The following is a 27,479-nucleotide window of genomic DNA, read 5'->3' as shown; positions in this document are numbered from 1 at the left end:
TCCCTGCAGGCAACTAATCACACTTGTAATTATTTTAATAAAAGTTTATTAAATTGTAACTAGCACTGACATTGCAAACATAGTTACTAAAAATAACAAAATCTTGAAATTAAACTTTTTCAATAACACATAGCTGGGAATTTGTACATGCTTTATGTACAGATTATTTGGGTTTAGTTTACAGGCTCACTGTTCTTTTTGATGCTGTGTCATGTCATGCCTCTTTCTATTTGTGTAACTTAAAACCAAGATATTTAGGCAGGCAAATTTTAATCAACATCAGGAACTTAAAAAAACTATATAATGTGACTTCATTAGTGTTCCAAGATCCTATGTCTGAGAGAAGTAGGATAGCAGTTTATACCGACTCTTCTTCATGCAGCCCATTCCTGCATTTATTCGGCACAGTGCAGGCTCTGCAGCCCCATGTGACATGCTATAACAAGTCCCACAAATTTCCACTTACCCCAAATACAGCAATTTTTCATTAAATCTTCCAGAGACAGTAAAAGTGCAAGTTTCTAAGCAGATTGAACCGGCGTGATAGTAAATCACTTGCCCGAGCCTTTATCGGGGCCACCTAAATTAAGGCATGCCTTCCTACATTACAATAGTGAATGCTCTCCAAAAATACGTCATTGGCTGTAAAGCGCTTTGGGTCATTCGGAGGTCGTTTAAGTCAGGATAAATAGTTCATTCTCGGGTTGGCAATCAGTAATTAGTAGGGTGCCGCATGGATCAGTGCTGGGACCCCAACTATTTACAATCTATATTAACGACTTGGATAAGGGACCGTGTAACGTAGCCAAGTTTGCTGATGATACAAAGATGGGAGGAAAAGCAATATGTGAATACAAAAAACCTGCAAAAGGACATAGACAGGCTAAGTGAGTGAGCAAAAATTTGGCAGATGGAGTATAATGTCGGAAAGTGTGAGGTCATGCACTTTGGCAGAAAAAAAATCGAAGAGCGAGTTATTATTTAAATGGAGAAAAATTATAAAGTGCTGCCGTACAGTTGGGCCGGAGGGTCGGGGTGCATGAAACATAAAAGGTTAGTATGCAGGTACAGCAAGTGATCAGGAAGGCCAATGGAATCTTGGCTTTTATTGCAAAGGGGATGGAGTATAAAAGCAGGGAAGTCTTGCTACATTTATACAGGGTATTGGTGAGGTCACAGCTGGAATACTGCGTACAGTTTTGGTTTCCATATTTAAGAAAGGATATACTTTGGAGGCAGTTCAGAGAAGGTTCACTAGGTTGATTCCAGGGATGAGGGGGTTGACTTATGAGGAGAGGTTGAGTAGATTGGGCCTCTATTCATTGGAATTCAGAAGAATGAGAGGTGATCTTATCGAAACGTATAAGATTATGAGGGGGCTTGACAAGGTGGATGCAGAGAGGATGTTTCCACTGATAGGAGAGACTAGAACTAGGGGGCATAATCTGAGAATAAGGGGCCACCATTTAAAACTGAGATGAGGAGGAATTTCTTCTCTGAGAGTTGTAAATCTGTGGAATTCGCTGCCTCCAATGAGTAGAGGCCCAACCTTCTTTCATATGTCAACCCCCTCATCCTCTGTAAGGGCATCCAACAGCTTTTATGTGCAGGACTTGACTCTCACTGACCAGTATCAACTTATACGATAGCGAAACATAGAAGAGGTAACAATACATCCCCTCTTGACATACATAATTCTGGATGTAGCATCTTTCACAAATGCCTTCATGTGCAATTTTCCAATCATTATGAAGGTGGACCAAGAAAACATTAGGTAGGACATGGCCTGATATGAATCGTTAATTTGTTTTATTTCACAGACAGCAAATCAAAATATAGAGCAAATTATGATCGGATTAATTTATTCAAATCAATACAACTTGTCTTCGCATATTAATACAAAGTAGTGAACATCAGTGGTTTGTCTTGCTTGACGTAAAATCATTTCACCATTAGAAATACATCATACAGCACAGGAGGCCATTCAGCTTGTGCTTGTGCCAGCTCTTTGAAGTAGCTATCTGATAAGACAAGGGAAGGAAGGAGTCAAGTTGAAAATGAGCAGAAAGGAGAGTTGACACATATGATAATGTGTGTGATTAAATTAGCGCAAGACCAGGGCCCTGATCACCTCAGCAATTGATTAAATTAGCAGCTTGAAAACTAATTTCACCACCAGGGAGCAACTATAAGGCAATGCACAAACTTTTAACCAATCATAAAGTTAAGAGAAAGAAGCAGGATATTTAAATGCATAAAAAAGGAGGATTCGATTAAAGCTACGGTACTTCTGAAGAGCGTGTGCCTACATTTGAATGTATCCTGTTTATCGTATTTTAACATTGAAATAAAGGCAAGACAAGAAACAAGGACCGAATCTGCCTATTATTTTACCCAACAGATTTAAATTCATTTAACTTCCAATTAATCCTACTCCCCTTTCCCCATAGCCCTGCAAATCTTTCCCCTTCAAGTATTTCTCCAATTCCCTTTTGAAAGTTATTATTCAATCTGCTTCCATCACAATGAATTACAGACTGCTCTCCTGCATACCAACTTTTTTATTACTTTTATTTATTTATTTTTAAATAAGATTATTGAGTTATTATACACAATTTATTTTTCTATGAACAGTATAAATAATTAAAAGACATGCTGAACTTTGAGATTAAAAGGGCAACTAAAGGCAAACATTTAAAAATCTAGTCTTGCGTTACAAAAATTAATACACACACACACAAACACATCTCTGTAATCTCCTCCAGCCCCACAACAACAACCCCCCCCAAATCCCTGATTATAATCGCTCAATCATTGGTGGCTGTGCTGTCTGTTGCCTAGGCCCCAAGCTCTGGAACTCGCTGCCTAAACTTCTCCCCCTCTCTTTCCTCCTTGAAGACGCTCCTTAAAACCTACCTCTTTGACCACGCTTTTGGTCACCTGCGCTAATTTCTACTTCTGTGTCAAATTTTTAATCTCATAATTCTCCTGTGATGCGCCTTGGGATGTTTCACTATGTTAAAGGCGCTATATAAATACAAGTTGTAACTGCCATGTTCATCAGCAAACCCCCCCTACCTTGATCTTCCTCCAGCCATTAGGGCTTCCCCAACCCATTCCTGACCTGTTCCCACCAATCAAGTGGACCCTCTTCCCACTTTAAATACTGTATTGGTAAAATTTGCCCATGAGCTCCCAGTGAGAAGCTGCATTTGCAGGGAGTGCGGTTTGGACAATTCAGAGTTACAACATGGCTTGAGCAGTGGTGCAGCAGGGAGGGATTCAAATTCCTGGGGCATTGGAACCAGTTCTGGGGGAGGTGGGACCAGTACAAACCGGACGGTCTGCACCTGGGCAGGACCGGAACCAATGTCCAAGGGGGAGTGTTTGCTAGTGCTGTTAGGGAGGAGTTAAACTAATATGGCAGGGGGATGGGAACCAATGCAGGGAGACAGAGGGAAACAAAATGGAGACAAAAGCAAAAGACAGAAAGGAGATGAGTAAAAGTGGAGGGCAGAGAAACCCAAGGCAAAAAACAAAAAGGGCCACTGTACAGCAAAATTCTAAAGGGTCAAAGTGTAATAAAAAGGTAAGCATGAAAGCTCAGTGCCTCAATGCAAGGAGTAATCGGAACCCAGGAAAGGGCTCTGAGCTAGTTAAGAGTGGGTAAGAACTCAGATGAACAGGACCCCAAGAAAGAATGCAAAAGGCAGGAGGCAACAGAGCAGAGTAGCACTGGGGTAAGTGTAAACCACAAGGTGACAGGAAGGGACAATATGTATGAATATCAAGGGGCTGCAGGAGGGGTCAAAACTAAAAATCACGGTTTAAAAACGAGTATTAAAAAACTCTACCTAAACGCACGCAGCATTCAGAATAAAGTAAGTGAGTTGACGGCACAAATCATTACAAATGGGTATGATTTGGTGGCCATTACAGAAACGTGGTTGCAGGGGGAGCAAAGACTGGGAATTAAACATACAGGGGTATCTGATAATTCGGAAAGATAGACAAGAAGGGAAAGGAGGTGGGGTAGCTCTGTTAATAAAGGATGATATCAGGGCAGTTGTGAGAGACGATATTGGCTCTAATGAACAAAATGTTGAATCATTGTGCGTGGAGATTAGAGATAGTAAGGGGAAAAAGTCACTGGTGGGCGTAGTTTATAGGCCCCCAAATAATAACTTCATGGTGGGGCGGGCAATAATCAAGAGAATAATGGAGGCATGTGAAAAAGGAACGGCAGTAATCATGGGGGATTTTAACCTACATATCGATTGGTCAAATCAAATCGCACGGGGTAGCCTTGAGGAGGAATTCATAGAATGCATACGGGATTGTTTCTTAGAACAGTATGTTACAGAACCTACAAAGGAGCAAGCTATCTTAGATCCGGTCCTGTGTAATGAGACAGGAATAATCAACGATCTCCTAGTAAAAGTGAATGAGTGATCACAGTATGGTTGAATTTGTAATACAGATTGAGGGTGAGGAAGTTGTGTCTCAAATGAGCATACTATGCTTAAACAAAAGGGGACTGCAGTGGAATAAGGGCAGAGTTGGCTAAAGTAGACTGGGAACACAGACTAAACGGTGGCACAATTGAGGAACAATGGAGCACTTTTAAGGAGCTCTTTCATAGTGCTCAACAAAAATATATTCCAGTGAAAAAGAAGGGCGGTAAGAGAAGGGATAACCAGCCGTGGATAACCAAGGAAATAAGGGAGAGTATCAAATTAAAAACCAATGCGTATAAGGTGGCCAAGGTTAGTGGGGAAACTAGAAGATTGGGAAAATTTTAAACGACAGCAAAGAATGACTAAGAAAGCAATACAGAAAGGAAAGATAGATTACGAAAGTAAACTTGCGCAAAACATAAAAACAGATAGTAAAAGCTTTTACCGATATATAAAACGGAAAAGAGTGACTAAAGTAAATGTTGGTCCCTTAGAAGATGAGAAGGGGGATTTAATAATGGGAAATGTGGAAATGGCTGAGACCTTAAACAATTATTTTGCTTCGGTCTTCACAGTGGAAGACACAAAAACCATGCCCAAAAATTGCTGGTCACGGGAATGTGGGAAGGGAGGACCATCAGATAATCACCATCACTAGGGGAGGGTAGTGCTGGATAGGCTAATGGAACTCAAGGGAGACAAGTCCCCTGGTCCTGATGAAATGCATTCCAGGGTATTAAAAGAGATGGCGGAAGTTATAGCAGATGCATTCGTTATAATCTACCAAAATTCTCTGGACTCAGGGGAGGTACCAGCGGATTGGAAAGCAGCTAATGTAACGCCTCTGTTTAAAAAAGGGGGCAGACAAAAGGCAGGTAACTATAGGCCGGTTAGTTTAACATCTGTAGTGGGAAAAATGCTTGAAGCTATCATTAAGGAAGAAATAGCGGGACATCTAGATAGGAATAGTGCAATCAAGCAGACGCAACATGGATTCATGAAGGGGAAATCATGTTTAACTAATTTACTGGAATTCTTTGAGGATATAACGAACATGGTGGATAGAGGTGTACCGATGGATGTGGTGTATTTAGATTTCCAAAAGGCATTCGATAAGGTGCCATACAAAAGGTTACTGCAGAAGATAAAGGTACGCGGAGTCAGAGGAAATGTATTAGCATGGATAGAGAATTGGCTGGCTAACAGAAAGCAGAGAGTCGGGATAATGGGTCCCTTTCGGGTTGGAAATCGGTGGTTAGTGGTGTGCCACAGGGATCGGTGCTGGGACCACAACTGTTTACAATATACATAGATGATCTGGAAGAGGGGACAAAGTGTAGTGTAACAAAATTTGCAGATGACACAAAGATTAGTGGGAAAGTGAGTTGTGTAGAGAACACAGAAAGGCTACAGAGAGATTTGGATAGGTTAAGCGAATGGGCTAAGGTTTGGCAGATGGAATACAATGTCAGAAAATGTGAGGTCATCCACCTTGGAAAAATAAAACAGTAAAAGGGAATATTATTTGAATGGGGAGAAATTACAACATGCTGCGGTGCAGAGGGACCTGGGGGACCTTGTGCATGAATTCCAAAAAGTTAGTTTGCAGGTGCAGCAGTTAATCAGGAAGGCGAATGGAATGTTGGCCTTCATTGCGAGAGGGATTGAGTACAAAAGCAGGGAGGTCCTGCTGCAACTGTATAGGGTATTCGTGAGGCCGCACCTGGTGTACTGCATGCAGTTTTGGTCACCTTGCTTGAGGAGGGATATACTAGCTTTGGAGGGGGTACAGAGACGATTCAGTAGGCTGATTCCAGAGATGAGAGAGTTACCTACCTTATGATGATAGATTGAGCAGACTGGGTCTTTACTCGTTGGAGTTCAGAAGGATGAGAGGTGATCTTATAGAAACATTTAAAATAATGAAAGGGATAGACAAGATAGAGGCAGAGAGGTTGTTTCCACTGGTCGGGGAGACGAGAACTAGGGCACAGCCTCAAAATACGGGGGAGCCAATTTAAAACCGAGTTGAGAAGGAATTTCTTCTCCCAGAGGGTTGTGAATCTGTGGAATTCTCTGCCCAAGGAAGCAGTTGAACGTATTCAAATGACAGATAGATTTTTAACCAATAAGGCAATTAAGGGTTACGGGGAGCGGGCGGGTAAGTGGAGCTGAGTCCATGGCCAGATCAGCCATGATCTTGTTGAATGGCGGAGCAGGCTCGAGGGACTAGATGGCCTACTCCTGTTCCTAATTCTTATGTTCTTATGTTCTATTGCCGAACTGCACTCACTCACTGCAACTATCGTGCAGCATAGGAACTTGAATGTAACAGATTTATAAACAAAAGACTCTTTAAACAGTTGACAATCTCGATGATGTGCAGAATGAAGTCAAGATAGCCTGGAATATTGAAATAAATATGAAGCATACCTATTAATACATACAGCAAGCGGGTTTAAAAGAGCAACAGGGGCCAATGACCGATCCCAAAAGTAACATGATATTAAATGATCATGGGGCAGCAAATATCTATAAATATTTAAAAATCTTGAGCCTACATGTACTTCTGTCAACTTTTCCCATTATAAATTCCAATGTCCATATTTATAGTGGAAACTGTCAATGTTAAATTGTGATGCTGTAATTACATCCTTCTCCACCTCTCTTTAGGGAAGAGTGTAATTATAGGATGACAAGTTTAGATTGGTTGTTTCATTATAAATGTGATAGGAGTTTATAACACAAATATAAAATTAGGTCATAATGTATGACTTTAAAATGCAAATGATTGGAAAATTGTACTTCATTCAGCTTTTTAAAAATGGTGAGAGAGTGAAACTAGGGAATTCTAGACCATTTAGCCTAACATCTGTTGTCGGGAAATTGCGAGAGTCTATAAGTAAGGATTGGGTGATTGAACACCGCAAAAACTTTCAGTTGATCAGAGAAAGCCGGCATAGATTTGTGAAAGGTCTGACAAACCTGATTGAATTTTTTGAAAGGTGACTAAAGTAGTGGACAGGGGAATGTCTGTGGATGTTATTTATATGGACTTCCAGAAGGCATCCAGAACCCTACAAGGCTACAGACCAAGAGCTGGAAAGTGGGATTAGGCTAAATTGGTCTTTGTCGGCCAGCACGGACACGATGGGCCAAAATGGCCTCCTCCCGTGCTGTACATTTCTATGATTCTATGATTTGATAACGTCCCACATAAAAGACTGTTATCTAAGGTAGAAGCCCACAGAATTGAGCGCAAATTATTGACCTGGTTAGGAGATTGGCTGAGCGGCAGGAGATAGAGAGTAGGGATAATGGGTAGGTACTCACAAATTGGCAGGATGTGACTAGTTCTGTCCCGCAGGGATCTGTGTTGCAGCCTCAACTATTCACAATATTTATTAACTTAGATGATGGCATAGAAAATCATATATACAAAATTTGACGATGACACAAAATAGGCAGCATTGCAGATGAAAGCATAACATTACAAATGATATTGATAGGTTAAGTGAATGGACAAAACTGTGGCAAATGGATTTCAATGTAAGCAAATGTAAGGTCATCCACCTTGGACCTTAAAAGGATAGATAGAACAGGGTACTTTCTAAATGGTAAAAAGCTAAAAACAGTGGGTGTCCAAAGAGACTTGGGGGTTCAGGTACATAGTTCATTAAAATGTCATCAACAGCTACAAAAAATAATCAAAAAGGCTAATGGAATGCTGGCCTTTATATCTAAAGAACTAGAGTACAAGGGGTAGAAGTTATGCTGCAGCTATACAAAACTCTGGTTATACCACACCTGGAGTACTTAACCTGTGAGCAGTTCTGGACACCACACCTTAGGAAGGATACATTGGCCTTGGAGTGCAGCGTAGGTTGACCAGAATGGTACCCGAACATCAAGGGTTTAGTTACCAGGAGAGATTATACAAATTAGGGTTGTATTCCCTAAGTTAAGGGGTAATCTGCTCGAAGTTTTCAGAATATTAAGGGGAACAGATAGTGTAGGTAGAGAGAAACTATTTCTGCTGGTTAGGGATTCTAGGATGAGGGGAGGGGGCATCGTCTAAAAAAAGAGAGCCAGACCTTTCAAGAGTCAATTTAGGAAACACTTCTACACACAAAGGATGGTAGTTTGGAACTCTCTTCCGCAAACGGCAACTTATGCTAGATCAATTGTTAATTTTAAAATCGGGAGATTGATAGCTTTCTGTTAACCAAAGGTATTAAGGGATATGGGCCAAAGGCGGGTATGTGGAATTAGGTCGCAGATCAGCCATAATCTCATTGAGTAGTGGAACAGGCTCGAGGGGCTGAATGGCCTACTCCTGTTCCTAGACTAAATTACATCTGCAAGTCTTCGTTCAATTAGTCCTGCCATCTAACCTGCTTCACCTGAAGATTACAATTAATCTTGTCAATATTTTGTGACATTGCGCACTAGAAGTCTAGTACTAAATTCATTTTTCCATGTTCATGGAACAGATCATGGACAGTCTTCCCAACACTTAAGTTAAATGTCTTCTGGGGAACCGGGGGGGAGGAAGTACTAAAAGAAATAGAAGTCGTAGATAAAGTAGTCACTGAAGGCTGAAGATGAAGGAAAACAAGTTACCAAACGACATTAGAATAAAAAGTAGTTCAGAAATAGGAGGGATCAGATATGGGGGGGGCGGGGTGGTGGTGAGAGGGTGACACGCAAGTGCACGTGCATAAATGCATGGAGCTGGTAAATAAGGTTGGTGAGCTGTAGGGACATGTGGATTATAATATATAATAACAGAGACCTGACTCAAACAAGAGAAGGAATGGGCACTTAATATTCCTGGCAACAATGTATTCAGAAAAGTTAGGGGGTGGCAGTATTGATCAAATATACTGTTTACAGTACTAGAAAGGCAGAATCTATTTGACTAGAATTAAGTAACAATAGAGGAGATATTAAGCTGCTGTCGTAAATTATAGGCCATCAAATAGTGGGAAGGTGATAGAGGAGCAAACGCGGAGACAAAATGCGGAAAGGTACAAGAACTTTAGAGTAGTTACAATGGGAGAATTTGCTAATCCAAATATAGAAAATAAAAGTCCAGAGAGAGGGGGAAGAATTCCTGAACTGTGTACAAGAGAACAAGCTGAAGAATAATTCAGTAGAATTCTGACCTATTCTTGCAGCAACAAACCATTGAGGGAGTGGAGTTTCTTATTTGATGTGTTGAAGCAGACATCTTTGGGAAGTCGATCTGCATCTGGTCTGACTTTATTATTTGTTTTTCAAAGATTATTCCTTCACCTCTTTGCATCTGATGATGAAGGAATAGAGTGTAATATCTCCAAGTTTGCGGATGACACTAAACTGGGTGGCGGTGTGAGCTGTGAGGAGGGCGCTAAGAGGCTGCAGGGTGACTTGGACAGATTAGGTGAGAGGGCAAATACATGGCAGATGCAGTATAATGTGGATAAATGTGAGGTTATCCATTCTTTCACGTCCCTGAAAGATCTTCGTTGAGTCACAGCTTTGAAATGGAAGTATTTTCAATGACAAGCTTGATCTATTATTTCAAGCTCTGACTTTAAAATGTGGCCTCCAGATCTGACTAGCTATTGTTCTGACAGTCTGTTTTCCTAAAATAGACATTTGCTCACTTAATTCCAACATCAACTTCTTCGACAACACCTCCCGAGTCAGCATGGATTTATGAAAGGGAAATCATGCTTGACGAATCTTCTGGAATTTTTTGAGGATGTAACTAGTAGAGTGGACAAGGGAGAACCAGTGGATGTGGTGTATTTGGACTTTCAAAAGGCTTTTGAGAAGGTCCCGCACAAGAGATTGGTGTACAAAATCAAAGCGCATGGTATTGGGGGTAATGTACTGACGTGGATAGAGAACTGATTGGCAGACAGGAAGCAGAGAGTCGGGATAAACGGGTCCTTTTCAGAATGGCAGGCAGTGACTAGTGGAGTGCCGCAGGGCTCAGTGCTGGGACCCCAGCTCTTTACAATATACATTAACGATTTAGATGAAGGAACAGAGTGTAATATCTCCAAGTTTGCGGATGACACTAAACTGGGTGGCGGTGTGAGCTGTGAGGAGGACGCTAAGAGGCTGCAGGGTGACTTGGACAGATTAGGTGAGTGGGCAAATACATGGCAAATGCAGTATAATGTGGATAAATGTGAGATTATCCATTTTGGGGGCAAAAACACGAAGGCAGAATATTATCTGAATGGCGGCAGACTAGAAAAAGGGGAGGTGCAACGAGACCTGGGTGTTATGGTTCATCAGTCACTGAAAGTGGGCACACAGGTACAGCAGACGGTAAAGAAGGCAAATGGTATGTTAGCCTTCATAGCTAGGGGATTTGAATATAGGAGCAGGGAGGTCTTACTGCAGTTGGACAGGGCCAAAGTGAGGTCTCACCTGGAATATTGTGTTCAGTTTTGGTCTCTTGGTCTGAGGAATGACGTTCTCGCTATTAGAAACATAGAAAATAGGTGCAGGAGTAGGCCATTCGGCCCTTCGAGCATGCACCGCCATTCAATGAGATCATGGCTGAACATGCAACCTCAGTACCCCATTCCTGCTTTCTCGCCATATCCCTTGATCCCCCGAGTAGTAAGGACTATATCTAACTCCTTTTTGAATATATTTAGTGAATTGGCCTCAACAACTTTCTGTGGTAGAGAATTCCACAGGTTCACCACTCTCTGGGTGAAGAAGTTTCTCCTCATCTCAGTCCTAAATGGCTTACCCCTTATCCTTAGACTGTGACCCCTGGTTCTGGACTTCCCCAACATTGGGAACATTCTTCCTGCATCTAACCTGTCTAAACCCGTCAGAATTTTAAACGTTTCTATGAGATCCCCTCTCATTCTTCTGAACTCCAGTGAATACAAGCCCAGTTGATCCAGTCTTTCTTGATATGTCAGTCCCACCATCCCAGGAATCAGTCTGGTGAACCTTCGCTGCACTCCCTCAATAGCAAGAATGTCCTTCCTCAAGTTAGGAGACCAAAATTGTACACAATACTCCAGGTGTGGCCTCACCAAGGCCCTGTACAACTGTAGCAATACCTCCCTGCCCCTGTACTCAAATCCCCTCGCTATGAAGGCCATCATGCCATTTGCTTTCTTAACCACCTGCTGTACCTGCATGCCAACCTTAAACCAAAAAAAGAAAAACACAAAAAAAAAACAAAAAAAAAGGGGGAAAAAAAAAAAGGGCCTTGTAAATGTCTGGAGTGTCACCCAGGTCGGGTGGCACCGTTTAATGTTTTTTAGTTTTGCAGATGAACTCCAAAAAGAGTTTCAATGACTGATGTACCATGACACCCAGGTCTCGATGCACCTCCCCTTTTCCTAATCTGTCACCATTCAGATAATAGTCTGTCTCTCTGTTTTAATCACCAAAGTGGATAACCTCACATTTATCCACATTATACTTCATCTGCCATGCATTTGCCCACTCACCTAACCTATCCAAGTCACTCTGCAGCCTCATAGCATCCTCCTCGCAGCTCACACTGCCACCCAACTTAGTGTCATCCGCAAATTTGGAGATACTACATTTAATCCCCTCGTCCAAATCATTAATGTACAATGTAAACAGCTGGGGACCCAGCACAGAATCTTGTGGTACCCCACTAGTTACTGCCTGCCATTCTGAAAAGTACCCATTTACTCCTACTCTTTGCTTCCTGTCTGACAACCAGTTCTCAATCCACGTCAGCACACTACCCCCAATCCCATATGCTTTAACTTTGCACATTAATCTCTTGTGTGGGACCTTGTCGAAAGCTTTCTGAAAGTCCAAATATACCACATCAACTTGTTCTCCCTTGTCCACTCTACTGGAAACATCCTCAAAAAATTCCAGAAGATTTGTCAAGCATGATTTCCCTTTCACAAATCCATGCTGACTTGGACCTATCATGTCACCTCTTTCCAAATGCGCTGCTATGACATCCTTAATAATTGATTCCATCATTTTACCCACTACTGAGGTCAGGCTGACCGGTCTATAATTCCCTGTTTTCTCTCTCCCTCCTTTTTTTAAAAGTGGGGTTACATTGGCTACCCTCCACTCCATAGGAACTGATCCAATCGATGGAATGTTGGAAAATGACTGTTAATGCATCCGCTTTTTCCAAGGCCGCCTCCTTAAATACTCTGGGATGCAGTCCATCAGGCCCTGGGGATTTATCGGCCTTCAATCCCATCAATTTCCCCAACACAATTTCCCGACTAATAAAGATATCCCTCAGTTCCTCCTTCTTACTAGACCCTCTGACCCCTTTTATATCCGGAAGGTTGTTTGCGTCCTCCTTAGTGAATACCGAACCAAAGTACTTGTTCAATTGGTCTGCCATTTCTTTGTTCCCCATTATGACTTCCCCTGATTCTGACCGCAGGGGACCTACGTTTGTCTTTACTAACCTTTTTCTCTTTACATATCGATAGAAACTTTTGCAGTCCGTCTTAATGTTCCCTGCAAGCTTCCTCTTGTACTCTATTTTTCCTGCCCTAATCAAACTCTTTGTCCTCCTCTGCTGAGTTGTAAATTTCTCCCAGTCCCCAGGTTCACTGCTATTTCTGGCCAATTTGTATGCCACTTCCTTGGCTTTAATACTATCCCTGATTTCCCTTGATAGCCATGGTTGAACCATCTTCCCTTTTTAATTTTTACGCCAGACATGGATGTACAATTGTTGTAATTCATCCATGCGGTCTCTAAATGTCTGCCATTGCCCATCCACTGTCAACCCCTTAAGTATTATTCGCCAATCTATCCGAGCCAATTCACGCCTCATACCTTCAAAGTTACCCTTCTTTAAGTTCTGGACCATGGTCTCTGAATTAACTGTTTCATTCTCCATCCTAATGTAGAATTCCACCATATTATGGTCACTCTGCCCCAAGGGGCCTCGCACAACGAGATTACTAATTAATCCTCTCTCATTACACAGCACCCAGTCTAAGATGGCCTCCCCCCTAGTTGATTCCTCGACATATTGGTCTAGAAAGCCATCCGGCTGGCAGAGCTGCACATGGCAAGGCCTACTCGACTGCGTCTGCAAGACCGGGAGCCGCTCAAAGTTCGCCATCGAGGGCCTACTCGACTGCGTATGCAAGAACGGGAGCCGCTCAAAGCCCGCCATCGGGTGCAAAGCCGAGCTCAATGTGTTGGTGTTGCGGGGTCAATCACCGACCCAATCAGTGCCGCTTCAGGCAGTATGTATGCAGAGGGTGTGCGAAGACGGGGCATTTTCAGGGAATGCAGCGAAGGTTCACCAGACTGATTCCCGGGATGGCTGCGCTGTCATATGAGGAGAGACTGGATCAACTGGGCCTTTATTCGCTGGAGTTTAGAAGGATGAGAGGGGATCTCATAGAAACATATAAGATTCCGACGGGACTGGACAGGTTTGATGCGAGAAGAATGTTCTCGATGTTGGAGAAGTCCAGAACCAGGGGACATTGGGATAAGGGGTAGGCCATTTAGGACTGAGATGAGGAGAAATTTCTTCACTCAGAGAGTTGTTGACCTGTGGAATTCCCTGCTGCAGAGAGTTGTTGATGCCAGTTCATTGGATATATTCAAGAGGGAGTTAGATATGGCCCTTACAGTTAAGGGGATCAAGGGGTATGGAGAGAAAGCAGGAAAGGGATACTGAAGGAATGATCAGCCATGATCTTATTGAATGGCGGTGCAGGCTTGAAGGGCCGAATGGCCTACTCCTGCACCTATTTTCTATGTTTCTACCTGTGATGTGCAACACCTAGAAGGACAAGGGCATCAGGCGTATGGGAACACCATCACCTCCAAGTTCCCCTCCAAGTCACACACCATCCTGACTTGGAAGTATATCGCCGTTCCTTTGTTTCGCTGGGTCAAAATCCTGGATCTCCCTCCCCAACAGCGCTATGGGAGTACATTCACCACACGGACTGCAGCGGTTTAAGGCGGCGACTCACCACCACTTTCTCAAGGACAATTAGGGATGGGCAATAAATGCTGGCCTTGCCAATGATGTCCACATTCTGTGAACGAATACGAAAAACATCTCAAGAAAATGTATTTTAATTTTTTTTTAATTATCCTTTGACCATATTAGTGTTCTCAAATCTTTTTTTTTCAGAATTGAGAAATGTCTTCACCTCCAATAATATTCATTAAAAAATGAATCTGACCCTTGCATACCGATCTTCAGGCAATATTAGTGCCAATCAACTTTCAAAGTCTTAGCTTTAATGCTGTATACTCCTGGAGCTAGAAATGGCCCAGCCTTGCACCCGTTTTTTTGCGATATTTCACCATTTTTGACAGTAAAAGGTGGTCACCTAAATTAGCCAAAGTTGTGCGCCAGCAGTTTTGAAATACCCTTGAAAAGCGGACCGCCTTCATGCAACGCCAAAAAAAGCGATATCGCTTTAAATTGGCCGTTCGGCGCAAAAATAAAACATAGAAACATAGAAAAGAGGTGCAGGAGTAGGCCATTCAGCCCTTCTAGCCTGCACCGCCATTCAATGAGTTCATGGCTGAACATGAAACTTCAGTACCCTCTTCCTGCTTTCTCGCCATACCCCTTGATCCCCCAAGTAGTAAGGACTTCATCTAACTCCCTTTTGAATATATTTAGTGAATTGGCCTCAACTACTTTCTGTGGTAGAGAATTCCACAGGTTCACCATTCTCTGGGTGAAGAAGTTTCTCCTCATCTCAGTCCTAAATGGCTTACCCCTTATCCTTAGACTGTGACCCCTGGTTCTGGACTTCCCCAACATTGGGAACATTCTTCCTGCATCCAACCTGTCGAAACCCGTCAGAATTTTAAACGTTTCTATGAGGTCCCCTCTCATTCTTCTGAACTCCAGTGAATACAAGCCCAGTTGATCCAGTCTTTCTTGATAGGTCAGTCCCGCCATCCCGGGAATCAGTCTGGTGAATCTTCGCTGCACTCCCTCAATAGCAAGAATGTCCTTCCTCAAGTTTGGAGACCAAAACTGTACACAATACTCCAGGTGTGGCCTCACCAAGGCCCTGTACAACTGTAGCAACACCTCCCTGCCCCTGTACTCAAATCCCCTCGCTATGAAGGCCAACATGCCATTTGCTTTCTTAACCGCATGCTGTACCTGCATGCCAACCTTCAATGACTGATGTACCATGACACCCAGGTCTCGTTGCACCTCCCTTTTTCCTAATCTGTCACCATTCAGATAATAGTCTGTCTCTCTGTTTTTACCACCAAAGTGGATAACCTCACATTTATCCACATTATACTTCATCTGCCATGCATTTGCCCACTCACCTAACCTATCCAAGTCACTCTGCAGCCTCATAGCATCCTCCTCGCAGCTCACACTGCCACCCAACTTAGTGTCATCTGCAAATTTGGAGATACTACATTTAATCCCCTCGTCTAAATCATTAATTTACGATGTAAACAGCTGGGGCCTCAGCACAGAACCTTGCGGTGCCCCACTAGTTACTGCCTGCCATTCTGAAAAATATCCATTTACTCCTACTCTTTGCTTCCTGTCTGACAACCAGTTCTCAATCCACGTCAGCACACTACCCCCAATCCCATGTGCTTTAACTTTGCACATTAATCTCTTGTGTGGGACCTTGTCGAAAGCTTTCTGAAAGTCCAAATATACCACATCAACTTGTTCTCCCTTGTCCACTTTACTGGAGACATCTTCAAAAAATTCCAGAAGGTTTGTCAAGCATGATTTCCCTTTCACAAATCCATGCTGACTTGGACCTATCATGTCACCATTTTCCAAATGCGCTGCTATGACATCCTTAATAATTGATTCCATCATTTTACCCACTACTGAGGTCAGGCTGACCGGTCTATAATTCCCTGTTTTCTCTCTCCCTCCTTTTTAAAAAAGTGGGGTTACATTGGCTACCCTCCACTCGATAGGAACTGATCCAGAGTCAATGGAATGTTGGAAAATGACTGTCAATGCATCCGCTATTTCCAAGGCCACCTCCTTCAGTACTCTGGGATGCAGTCCATCAGGCCCTGGGGATTTATCGGCCTTCAATCCCATCAATTTCCCCAACACAATTTCCCGACTAATAAAGATTTCCCTCAGTTCCTCCTTCTTACTCGACACTCTGACCCCTTTTATATCCGGAAGGTTGTTTGTGTCCTCCTTAGTGAATACCGAACCAAAGTACTTGTTCAATTGGTCTGCCATTTCTTTGTTCCCCATTATGACTTCCCCTGATTCTGACTGCAGGGGACCCAAGTTTGTCTTTACTAACCTTTTTCTCTTTACATACCTATAGAAACTTTTGCAATCCGCCTTAATGTTCCTTGCAAGCTTCTTCTTGTACTCCATTTTCCCTGCCCTAATCAAACCCTTTGTCCTCCTCTGCTGAGTTCTAAATTTCTCCCAGTCCCCGTGTTCGCTGCTATTTCTGGCCAATTTGTATGCCACTTCCTTGGCTTTAATACTATCCCTGATTTCCCTTGATAGCCACGGTTGAGCCACCTTCCCTTTTTTATTTTTACGCCAGATAGGAATGTACAATTGTTGTAGTTCATCCATGCGGTCTCTAAATGTCTGCCATTACCCATCCACAATCAACCCCTTCAGTATCATTCGCCAATCTATCCTAGCCAATTCACGCCTCATACCTTCAAAGTTACCCTTCTTTAAGTTCTGGACCATGGTCTCTAAATTAACTGTTTCATTCTCCATCCTCATGCAGAATTCCACCATATTATGGTCACTCTTCCCCAAGGGACCTCGCACAATGAAATTGCTAATTAATCCTCTCTCATTACACAACACCCAGTCTAAGATGGTTTCCCCCCAAGTTGGTTCCTCGACATATTGGTCTAGAAAACCATCCCTTATGCACTCCAGGAAATCCTCCTCCACCGTATTGCTTCCAGTTTGGCTCGCCCAATCTATGTGCATATTAAAGTCACCCATGATAACTGCTGCACCTTTATTGCATGTACCCTTAATTTCCTATTTGATACCCTCCCCAACATCACTACTACTGTTTGGAGGTCTGTACACAACTCCCACTAACGTTTTTTGCCCTTTGGTGTTCTGCAGCTCTACCCATATAGATTCCACATCATCCAAGCTAATGTCCTTCCTAACTATTGCATTAATCTCCTCTTTAACCAGCAATGCTACCCCACCTCCTTTTCCTTTTATTCTATCCTTCCTGAATGTTGAATACCTCTGGATGTCGAGTTCCCAGCCCTGATCATCCTGGAGCCACGACTCCGTAATCCCGGTCACATCATATTTGTTAACCTCTATTTGCACAGTTAATTCATCCACCTTATTGCGAATACTCCTTGCATTAAGACACAAAGCCTTCAGGCTTGTTTTTTTAACACCCTTTGTCCTTTTAGAATTTTGCTGTACAGTGGCCTTTTTTGTTCTTTGCCTTGAAAAGCCTGCCCGTGAAACGCCTGCGTTGCAGCCCCAGAAACAGTGATAAGTATGACGACCTGCAAAAAAGGTAAGTTAAAGTTTTTATTTAATTTAATTCTTTTGTAGCGATTATTTAGTTAAGGGTCTTGTAAATGTTTTGCGATTTTTGATTTTTTGTGTGTTTTCCCGCCTCCCAGGCCTGTCTTTTTAGCGGTAATCAGCCTTAGACCATAGAAACATAGAAAATAGGTGCAGGAGCAGGCCATTCAGCCCTTCTAGCCTGCACCGCCATTCAATGAGTTCATGGCTGAACATGAAACTTCAGTACCCAATTCCTGCTTTCACGCCATACCCCTTGATCCCCCGAGTAGTAAGGACTTCATCTAACTCCCTTTTGAATATATTTAGTGAATTGGCCTCAACTACTTCCTGTGGTAGAGAAATCCACAGGTCACTCTCTGGGTGAAGAAGTTTCTCCTTATCTCGGTCCTAAATGGCTTACCCCTTATCCTTAGACTGTGACCCCTGGTTCTGGACTTCCCCAACATTGGGAACATTCTTCCTGCATCCAAACTGTCCAAAAACGTCAGAATTTTAAACGTTTCTATGAGGTCCCCTCTCACTCTTCTGAACTCCAGTGAATACAAGCCCAGTTGATCCAGTCTTTCTTGATAGGTCAGTCGCACCATCCCGGGAATCAGTCTGGTGAATCTTCGCTGCACTCCCTCAATAGCAATTAAGTCATTCCTCAAGTTAGGAGACCAAAACTGTACACAATACTCCAGGTGTGGCCTCACCAAGGCCCTGTACAACTGTAGCAACACCTCCCTGCCCCTGTACTCAAATCCCCTCGCTATGAAGGCCAACATGCCATTTGATTTCTTAACCGCCTGCTGTACCTGAAAAAAAAAGTTGGTGAGGACCGCGGTTTCCACCGCAAATCCTCGTGCAACGCCGATTTTTACCATTAGGTGCACTTTGTTCCTAATTTTACCCCTTTAAAAAATAGCGGCATTTGTAACGGTATTTTTGGCGAAAAATGCCGAAAAAATACCGCTATCGCCAAAAGACTAATTTCTAGCCCAGGTCTATATTTGGCAAAATTGCCAATGATCTTAGCATGGCAAACTGAAATGTTAGTGAGAGAGAATACCTCAGCATAGAGTGTCACTTAAGGGTATGGGGGTCCCTGCCAAGCCTAACTGAGGATATAGTCACTGACTCAGATGCAAAGCATTAGTCACAGCTCAGACATAACATGCAAATACATTGTTTTAATTTACAAATACTTTTAAAACCAGATCTTACTATTACTGTTGACATTAGATTACTAAATATATTCAGCACCCGGATGAAATAGATTGTATTGTCCAACAGCTCTCAGAACAGAACCATGGATATCTGAATAGATAGAATCATACAGTACAGGAGGCCATTCTGCCCATTGTAGCTGTGCTGGCTCTATTAAAGAGCAATCCAATTAGTCCCACTCCTCTGCTCTTTCCCTGTAGTCCTGCAATATTTTACTTTTAAAGTATTTATCCAATTCCTTTTTGAAAGTTTCTATTGAATCTGCTTCCACCATACTTTCAGGCAGTGCATTCCAGATCATAACAACTCACCGCGCAAAAACATTCTCCCCATCTCTCCTCTGGTTCTTTTGCCAATTACCTTAAGTCTGTGTCCTCTGGTTACCGACCCTCCTGCCAGTGGAACCACGAATATTCATTGAGCTATGGAATAAAAACAGAAAGTGCTGGAAATACATAGCAGGTTAAGTCAGTATTTGTAAAGACAAGAGACAGGTTATGACATTGTGTGTGTGCACAACTCATCAGAACCGCTGTTAAAAAAAAAACTCCAGAATGTTCCTCGTGGCCGAGACTACAGGATTGCGACTTCAGGAAGTTAGATGTATCACAATACAGTGGTCTGACCATCAATTGGAACAGCAAAACAATCCTGCCGATCTGAGACTGGACTCATCTGATATTCATTAGAACATAAGAATTAGGAACAGGAGTAGGCCATCTAGCCCCTCGAGCCTGCTCTGCCATTCAACAAGATCATGGCTGATCTGGCCATGGATTCAGCTCCACTTACCCGCCCGCTAACCATAACCCTTAATTCCCTTATTGGTTAAAAATCTATCTATCTGTGACTTGAATACATTCAATGAGCTAGCCTCAACTGCTTCCTTGGGCAGAGAATTCCACAGATTCACAACCCTCTGGGAGAAGAAATTCCTTCTCAACTTGTTTTTAAATTGGCTCCCCCGGATTTTGAGGCTGTGCCCCCTAGTTCTAGTCTCCCCGACCAGTGGAAACAACCTCTCTGCCTCTATCTTGTCGATCCCTTTCATTATTTTAAATGTTTCTATAAGATCACCCCTCATCCTTCTGAACTCCAACGAGTAAAGACCCAGTCTGCTCAATCTATCATCATAAGGTAACCCCCTCATCTCCGGAATCAGCCTAGTGAATCGTCTCTGTACCCCCTCCAAAACTAGTATATCCTTCCTTAAGTAAGGTGACCAAAACTGCACGCAGTACTCCAGGTGCGGCCTCACCAATACCCTGTACAGCTGCAGCAGGACCTCCCTGCTTTTGTACTCCATCCCTCTCGCAATGAAGGCCAACATTCCATTCGCCTTCCTGATTACCTGTTGCACCTGCAAACTAACTTTTTGGGATTCAAAACTCCGAGTGCTGTCCTACAGGGGTCGAGCGCTAGTCATAAACCAGCTGGTGGCCGCAATGTTGTGGTACCGGCTGGTCACTTTGACCCCTCCCCCTGCGTTTGTCGCCAAGATACAGAAGAAGCTGGTGGACTTCTTCTGGAACAACAGGAAGCACTGGGTCTCTGCCGCAGTCCTGAGTCTCCCGCTTGAGGAGGGCGGTCAGTCGTTGGTGTGCGTCAGCGCCCAGCTCGCGACTTTCCGTCTTCAGACCCTGCAGAGATACCTTTACGTCGAGTCCCCTCCTAGGTGGTGTGCTCTGGCGAGGTATTTCTTCCGCCAGCAGCTCGACCTCAATTATGACACGCAGCTCCTGTTTGTGAACTTGGGGGGTGCCAGGACCGCCCTCCGGGAGCTGCCTGTCTTTTACAGGGAACTCATCAGGGTCTGGAACAAAGTCTCCACCAAGCGCAGCTCTCCGCCGGCTGGAGTGGCGGCCGTCCTGCAGGAACCGCTGCTCGGGAATCCGTACCTCCACGGCCGAGGTTTTATGTGGCGGTCGGAAGAGAGGGCTGTGGCTGGTGAGGTGACCAGGGTCAGGGACCTGCTCGATGGCGCCGGAGCGGGCTGGATGGCGCCAGACACGCTGGCGCGGCGCCTAAATTCTGCCAACGTCCGCCACGCGGCCGATGCCATCGAGTCGCTAAAAACAGCTCTGGGCCCTGACTCCGTTAGGTGCATCGAGGAGGCTCAAGCACGTGGGGAGATCCCGTCCGAACTGACCCCCGTCCGGACGGAATTCCTCATCGGCGCCAAACCCCGGAACCTCCCTCGGGGGCCGGCGCCTCACAACTTGAGCCGCCTCAGGGAAATCCCCTCCGTGCCTTTCAGTTCCGCGCGGAGGGGTTTCCTGTACGGGCTGCTCCTGCACACCCTCAACTTTGCCATCCTCGCCGGCCGTCCGGACACGCCATGGCGTACCATCTTGCCGTCCGGAGGAGGCGGGGGTCCCCGATGGAGTGAACTCTACGCAGGGGTCCTCCCACTATTCATCGGGGACTTGACCTGGAGGGTGGTGCACGGAGCAGTGCCGTGCAACAAATTTTTAAGCCGGTTCACGGACTCCCAGGCCGCTTGCAATTTCTGCGGTCTGGAGGAGTCCGTGTTCCATGTTTTTATTGAGTGCACAAGGTTGCAGCCCCTGTTCCATTATTTGAAGGGGCTGCTCCTGAAATTCTGGCTGCACTTCAGTCCCACTCTCCTGATCTTTGGGCACCCTGTGCGGAGGGGAGCAGGTAGGTCCGAGGGCCTCCTCGTAGGACTGCTCCTGGGCACGGCCAAGGGTGCCATCAGCCGGTCCAGGCAGCGGGCGGTCGAGGGGGTCGTTCAACCTGACTGCCTGCCTCTCTTCCGCTCTTACATCCGGTCCAGGGTGTCCTTGGAGATGGAGCACGCGGTGTCCACCGGTACGCTCACGGCATTCCGCGAGAGGTGGGCACCGGAGGGACTGGAGTGCATCATCACGCCCGGCAACCAAATTTTAATTTGATTTTACGTTTTAAAGTTTAATTTGTTTTCATTGCCGGTGCTTTTAGTGTCCCCCTCCCCTTTTATAGGGGGCACTGGAAAAATTTGATTTTAGCGCCCCAAAAAAAAAACCAAAAACCAAAAAAAAAAAGGGGCCTTGAAAATGTCTGCTGTGTCACCCAGGTCGGGTGGCATGGTTTTAATGTTTTATGTTTTTGCAGGTTAACTCACAAGAGTTTCAAAACTCCGAGTGCTGTCCTACAGGGGTCGAGCGCTAGTCATAAACCAGCTGGTGGCCGCAATGTTGTGGTACCGGCTGGTCACTTTGACCCCTCCCCCTGCGTTTGTCGCCAAGATACAGAAGAAGCTGGTGGACTTCTTCTGGAACAACAGGAAGCACTGGGTCTCTGCTGCGGTCTTGAGTCTCCCGCTTGAGGAGGGCGGTCAGTCGTTGGTGTGCGTCAGCGCCCAGCTCGCGACTTTCCGTCTTCAGACCCTGCAGAGATACCTTTACGTCGAGCCCCTCCTACGTGGTGCGCTCTGGCGACGTATTTCTTCCGCCAGCAGCGCGACCTCAACTACGACATGCAGCTCCTGTTTGTGAACTTGGGGGGTGTCAGGACCACCCTCCGGGAGCTGCCTGTCTTTTACATGGACCTCATCAGGGTCTGGAACAAAGTCTCCACCAAGCGCAGCTCTCCGCCGGCTGGAGTGGCGGCTGTCCTGCAGGAGCCGCTGCTTGGGAATCCGTCCCTCCACGACCGAGGTTTTATGTGGCGGTCGGAAGAGAGGGCTGTGGCTGGTGAGGTGACCAGGGTCAGGGACCTGCTCGATGGCGGAGGAGCGGGCTGGATGGCGCCAGGCACGCTGCCTAAATTCAGCCGACGTCCGCCACGCGGCCGAAGCCATCGAGTCGCTAAAAACAGCTTTGGGCCCTGACTCTGTTAGGTGCATCGAGGAGGCTCAAGCACGTGGGGAGATCCCGTCCGAACTGACCCCCGTCCGGACGGAATTCATCATTGGCGCCAAATCCCGGAACCTCCCTCGGGGGCCGGCGCCTCACAACTTGAGCCGCCTCGGGGAAATCCCCTCCGTGCCTTTCAGTTCCGCGCGGAGGGGTTTCCTGTACGGGCTGCTCCTGCACACTCTCAACTTTGCCATCCTCGCCGGCCGTCCAGACACGCCATGGCGTACTATCTTGCCGTCCGGAGGAGGCGGGGGTCCCCGATGGAGGGCACTCTATGCGGGAGTCCTCCCACTATTCATCGGGGACTTGGCCTGGAGGGTGGTGCACGGAGCAGTGCCGTGCAACAAATTTTTAAGCCGGTTCACGGACTCCCAGGCCGCCTGCAATTTCTGCGGTCTGGAGGAGTCCGTGTTCCATGTTTTTACTGAGTGCACGAGGTTGCAGCCCCTGTTTCATTATCTAAAGGGGCTGCTCCTGAAATTCTTGCTGCACTTCAGTCCCACTCTCCTGATCTTTGGGCACCCTGTGCGGAGGGGAGCGGGTAGGTCGGAGGGCCTCCTCGTAGGACTGCTCCTGGGCACGGCCAAGGGTGCCATCAGCCGGTCCAGGCAGCGGGCGGTCGAGGGGGTCGTTCAACCTGACTGCCTGCCTCTCTTCCGCTCTTACATCCGGTCCAGGGTGTCCTTGGAGATGGAGCACGCGGTGTCCACCGGTACGCTCGCGGCTTTCCGTGAGAGGTGGGCACTGGAGGGACTGGAGTGCATCATCACGCCCGGCAAGCAAATTTTAATTTGATTTTACGTTTTAAAGTTTAATTTGTTTTCATTGCCGGTGCTTTTAGTGTCCCCCTCCCCTTTTATAGGGGGCACTGGAAAAAATGTGATTTTAGCGCCCCAAAAAAAAAAAAAAAGAAAAACACAAAAAAAAAACCACAAAAAAGAAAAAAAGGGCCTTGTAAATGTCTGCAGTGTCATCCAGGGCGGGTGGCACGGTTTAATGTTTTATGTTTTACAGGTAGACTCGAAAAGAGTTTCATGCACAAGGACCCCCAGGTCCCTCTGCACCGCAGCATGTTGTAATTTCTCCCCATTCAAATAATATTCCCTTTTGCTGTTTTTTTCCCCCCCAAGGTGGATGACCTCACACTTTCCGACATTGTATTCCATCTGCCAAATCTTAGCCCATTCGCTTAACCGATCTAAATCTCTTTGCAGCCTCTCTGTGTCCTCTACACAACCCGTTTTCCCACTAAACTTTGTGTCATCTGCAAATTTTGTTACACTACACTCTGTCCCCTCTTCCAGGTCATCTATGTATATTGTAAACAGTTGTGGTCCCAGCACCGATCCCTGTGGCACACCACTAACCACCGATTTCCAACCCGAAAAGGACCCATTTATCCCGACTCTCTGCTTTCTGTTAGCCAGCCAATTCTCTATCCATGCTAATACATTTCCACTGACTCCGCGTACCTTTATCTTCTGCAGTAACCTTTTGTGTGGCACCTTATCGAATGCCTTTTGAAAATCTAAATATACCACATCCATCGGTATACCTCTATCTACCATGCTTGTTATATCCTCAAAGAATTCCAGTAAATTAGTTAAACACGATTTCCCCTTCATGAATGCGTCTGCTTGATTGCACTATTCCTATCTAGATGTCCCGATATTTCTTTCTTAATGATAGTTTCAAGCATTTTCCCCACTACAGATGTTAAACTAACCGGCCTATAGTTACCTGCCTCGGTCAGCAAAGTTCACTGTAGATACAGCAAGTCTTTTGTTCCAAAATGGTCATGGTTTCTTACCTCTAAGGAGTAGGTTTCAAATTAGGTAAAATTTGGACTTTCAACGAATTGCATTTCTCTATCCCCTTGAACATAGCAAAACGTCCCAAGGCACTTCAGATAGAAATTGATACCAAGCCACATTAGGGCATACATCTTGGTCACAGAAGTAGGCTTTAAGGAGGGTCTTCAAGCAGGAGGAGAGAAAATAAAGACCTGCATTTATATAGCATCTTTCACAACCACCACCGCGTTAAGTACTTTTGGAATGTAGTCACTGTTGTAATGTGGGAAATGCGAAAGCCAATTTGCGCACAGCAAGCTTCCACAAACAGTAATGTGATAATGACCACATAATCTGTTTTTGTTATGTTGATTGAGGAATAAATATTGGCCAGGACATTGGGGATAACTCTTTGAAATAGTGTCATGGGATCTTTTACACCCATCTGAAAGACGACACCTCCGACAGTGCAGCAGTCCCTCAGCACTGCACTGGAGTGTCAGCCTAGATTTATGTGCTGAAGTCCCTGGAGTGGGATTTGAACCCATAACCTTCTGATTCAGAGGTAAGGGTGCTGCCCACTGAGCCATTGGCTGACTCTTGCGAAGTGGCACAAAGGAAATTCCAGAGCTTAGGGCGTAGAAAGCTGAAGGTACGTCTGCCAAAGGGTGCTGCAAAGAGCGGTGGATAGACAAAAGACCAAAATTGGAGAAACGCAGAGTTCTCGGGCTTGGGGAGGTTATAGAGATAGGAAGGGGCAAAACCATGGAGTGATTTGAACACACAGATGAGAATTTTAATATCGAGGCGTTGCATCACAGGGAGCTAATGTACATCAGTGAGCACAGGGGTGATGGGTGAAAGTGGCTTGGTGAGAGTTAGGATACGGGCAGCAGAATTTTAGATGAGCTTAAATTTATAGAGGCTGGAAAGCCAGCCAGGAGAGCATTGGAATTGTCATGTCTTCAGGTAACAAAAGCATGGATGAGGGTTTCAACAGCAGATGGGCTAAGGCATGGGTAGAAACTGGCGACTCAACAGAGGTGTTTTAACCGGTCTTGGTGATGGAGAATATGGGGTCGAAAGCTCAGGTAAAATAAGACACCGAGGTTGCGAACAGTCTGGTTTAGCCAACAGTGGCCAGAGAGGGGAATGAAGTCCAGGACTGGATATTGAACAAGTAGTCTGACAACAAAGTGGAAGGGTCGAGATAGAGTTGGACGTCGTCAGCGTACACGTGGAACTGGACATTGCGTTCTTGGATGATGTTTGCCAAGCATGTAGATAAGGATTTTGAATTCAATACATTGAGGCAATGGGAAATAATGTCAGCAAGGGCAAGAAAAACAGTGACATCACTGCAAAAAACAGATTATCTGCCCTTTTGCCTCACTGCTGTTTGTGGGACCTGAAGAGCAGGATTTTTGGCTTTCGGGGTTTTCCGGCGAAAATGGTAACAATATGTGATATTTACCGTTTGCACTGCGTTATCGTTTTTAGTCTGAACTTTCGGCCTTTACATCTGCGTTAAGGGGAGCGCTGCACAAGGATTCGTGGTGCAAAAGCGCGAGTTTCGCCCGGGGCCGCGAGAGAGACCATCGGAGGGAGGAAAAAAAAAATTCCAAAAAACATTTACAAGACTCGTAACTACATAATCACTACAAAAGAATTTTAAAATAAAAACTTTAACTTACCTTTTTGCAGATTTTCATACTTACCGCCGCTGGCAGGGCTGCACCGACAGGTTTGACCCTGTCGGTATTCTGGGCAAAGCCGAAACTCCGACGCAAACGTAATCCACGTCGACACACCTCTCCCCGATGGTGCAGGTACACGAGGATTCCGCCTGGGCTTTGAGACCGGGTTTTCGCTGCGGAGGGTCAAATCGCGCCGAAAACCCGGTCGCAAACTTCTCGAAAATCCGCTCCTAAATGTGCGTACCCTGACTGCCATTTCCTGACAGTACAACAGTAACCATACTTTAAAAAGAGCATGGGACAGACTAAGCGAGTGGGCAAAAATTTGGCAGATGGAGTATAATGTGGGAATATATGAGGTTATCCACTTTGGCAGAAATAATGGGATAGAAATTCCGATGTCCTGGGCCTGTACAAAGTTTCAACGGACACGGGAAGGCAGCGGAAAAGCCGTTTTTCAGCGCGCAATGCGTATACGCTGAAAACCGGCTTTTCCAATCTGTCAAGCTGGAGCTTGACAGATCACCGCAGTCGGGAGCGAGGACATTTGTACGGGCAAGATTACGGGATTTACGCATATCTTGCCCAGCAAATGTCCTCAAAAATCTTGCGCTTGAAAAAGCAGGCGCATAGCCTAATTTTACAGGCGCAAGTGTTTAAAAACACACACATATACGATAAAATTAAATAAAATAAACACATTGTATTGTTAAAAACTCTGCCCACTAAGGTAAGTTTATTTTTAACCTGAATTACAAAACTTTAAAAAAAAATCGGAAATATATTGTTTTTTTTCTAAGGCATTTATTAATTTCAATTTCAATTAATTTGAATTATGGGAGGTCTGTTTTTTAATTTATATTAGTGTGTGTGTTTTTTTTCCCCATTAATAACACTGAGAACTCGTAGATATGCGAGTCTCAGTGCTATTAATGGTA

General features: G+C 44.9%; 1 long non-coding RNA gene across 1 annotated transcript in view; it reads right to left on the bottom strand.

Annotated features, from left to right (window-relative positions):
• Window positions 1-1,845: 1,845 nt before the first annotated feature.
• Window positions 1,846-27,479, bottom strand: part of LOC139262946 (uncharacterized) — a 30,316-nt gene continuing 4,682 nt past the window's right edge. Inside the window, exons 2-3 of the long non-coding RNA XR_011593003.1 lie at window positions 19,552-19,613; window positions 1,846-2,021 (exon numbers count right to left, since the gene is read on the bottom strand). This is a non-coding gene — a long non-coding RNA (uncharacterized lncRNA). The remainder of the gene's footprint in view (window positions 2,022-19,551; window positions 19,614-27,479) is intronic.

This window comes from Pristiophorus japonicus, chromosome 1 (assembly GCF_044704955.1).
Source record: "Pristiophorus japonicus isolate sPriJap1 chromosome 1, sPriJap1.hap1, whole genome shotgun sequence".
In the NCBI taxonomy this organism is placed as follows: domain Eukaryota; kingdom Metazoa; phylum Chordata; class Chondrichthyes; family Pristiophoridae; genus Pristiophorus; species Pristiophorus japonicus.
The sequence above is the reverse complement of the archived record's forward strand: the minus strand, read 5'-3'. Positions and strand labels throughout refer to the sequence as shown.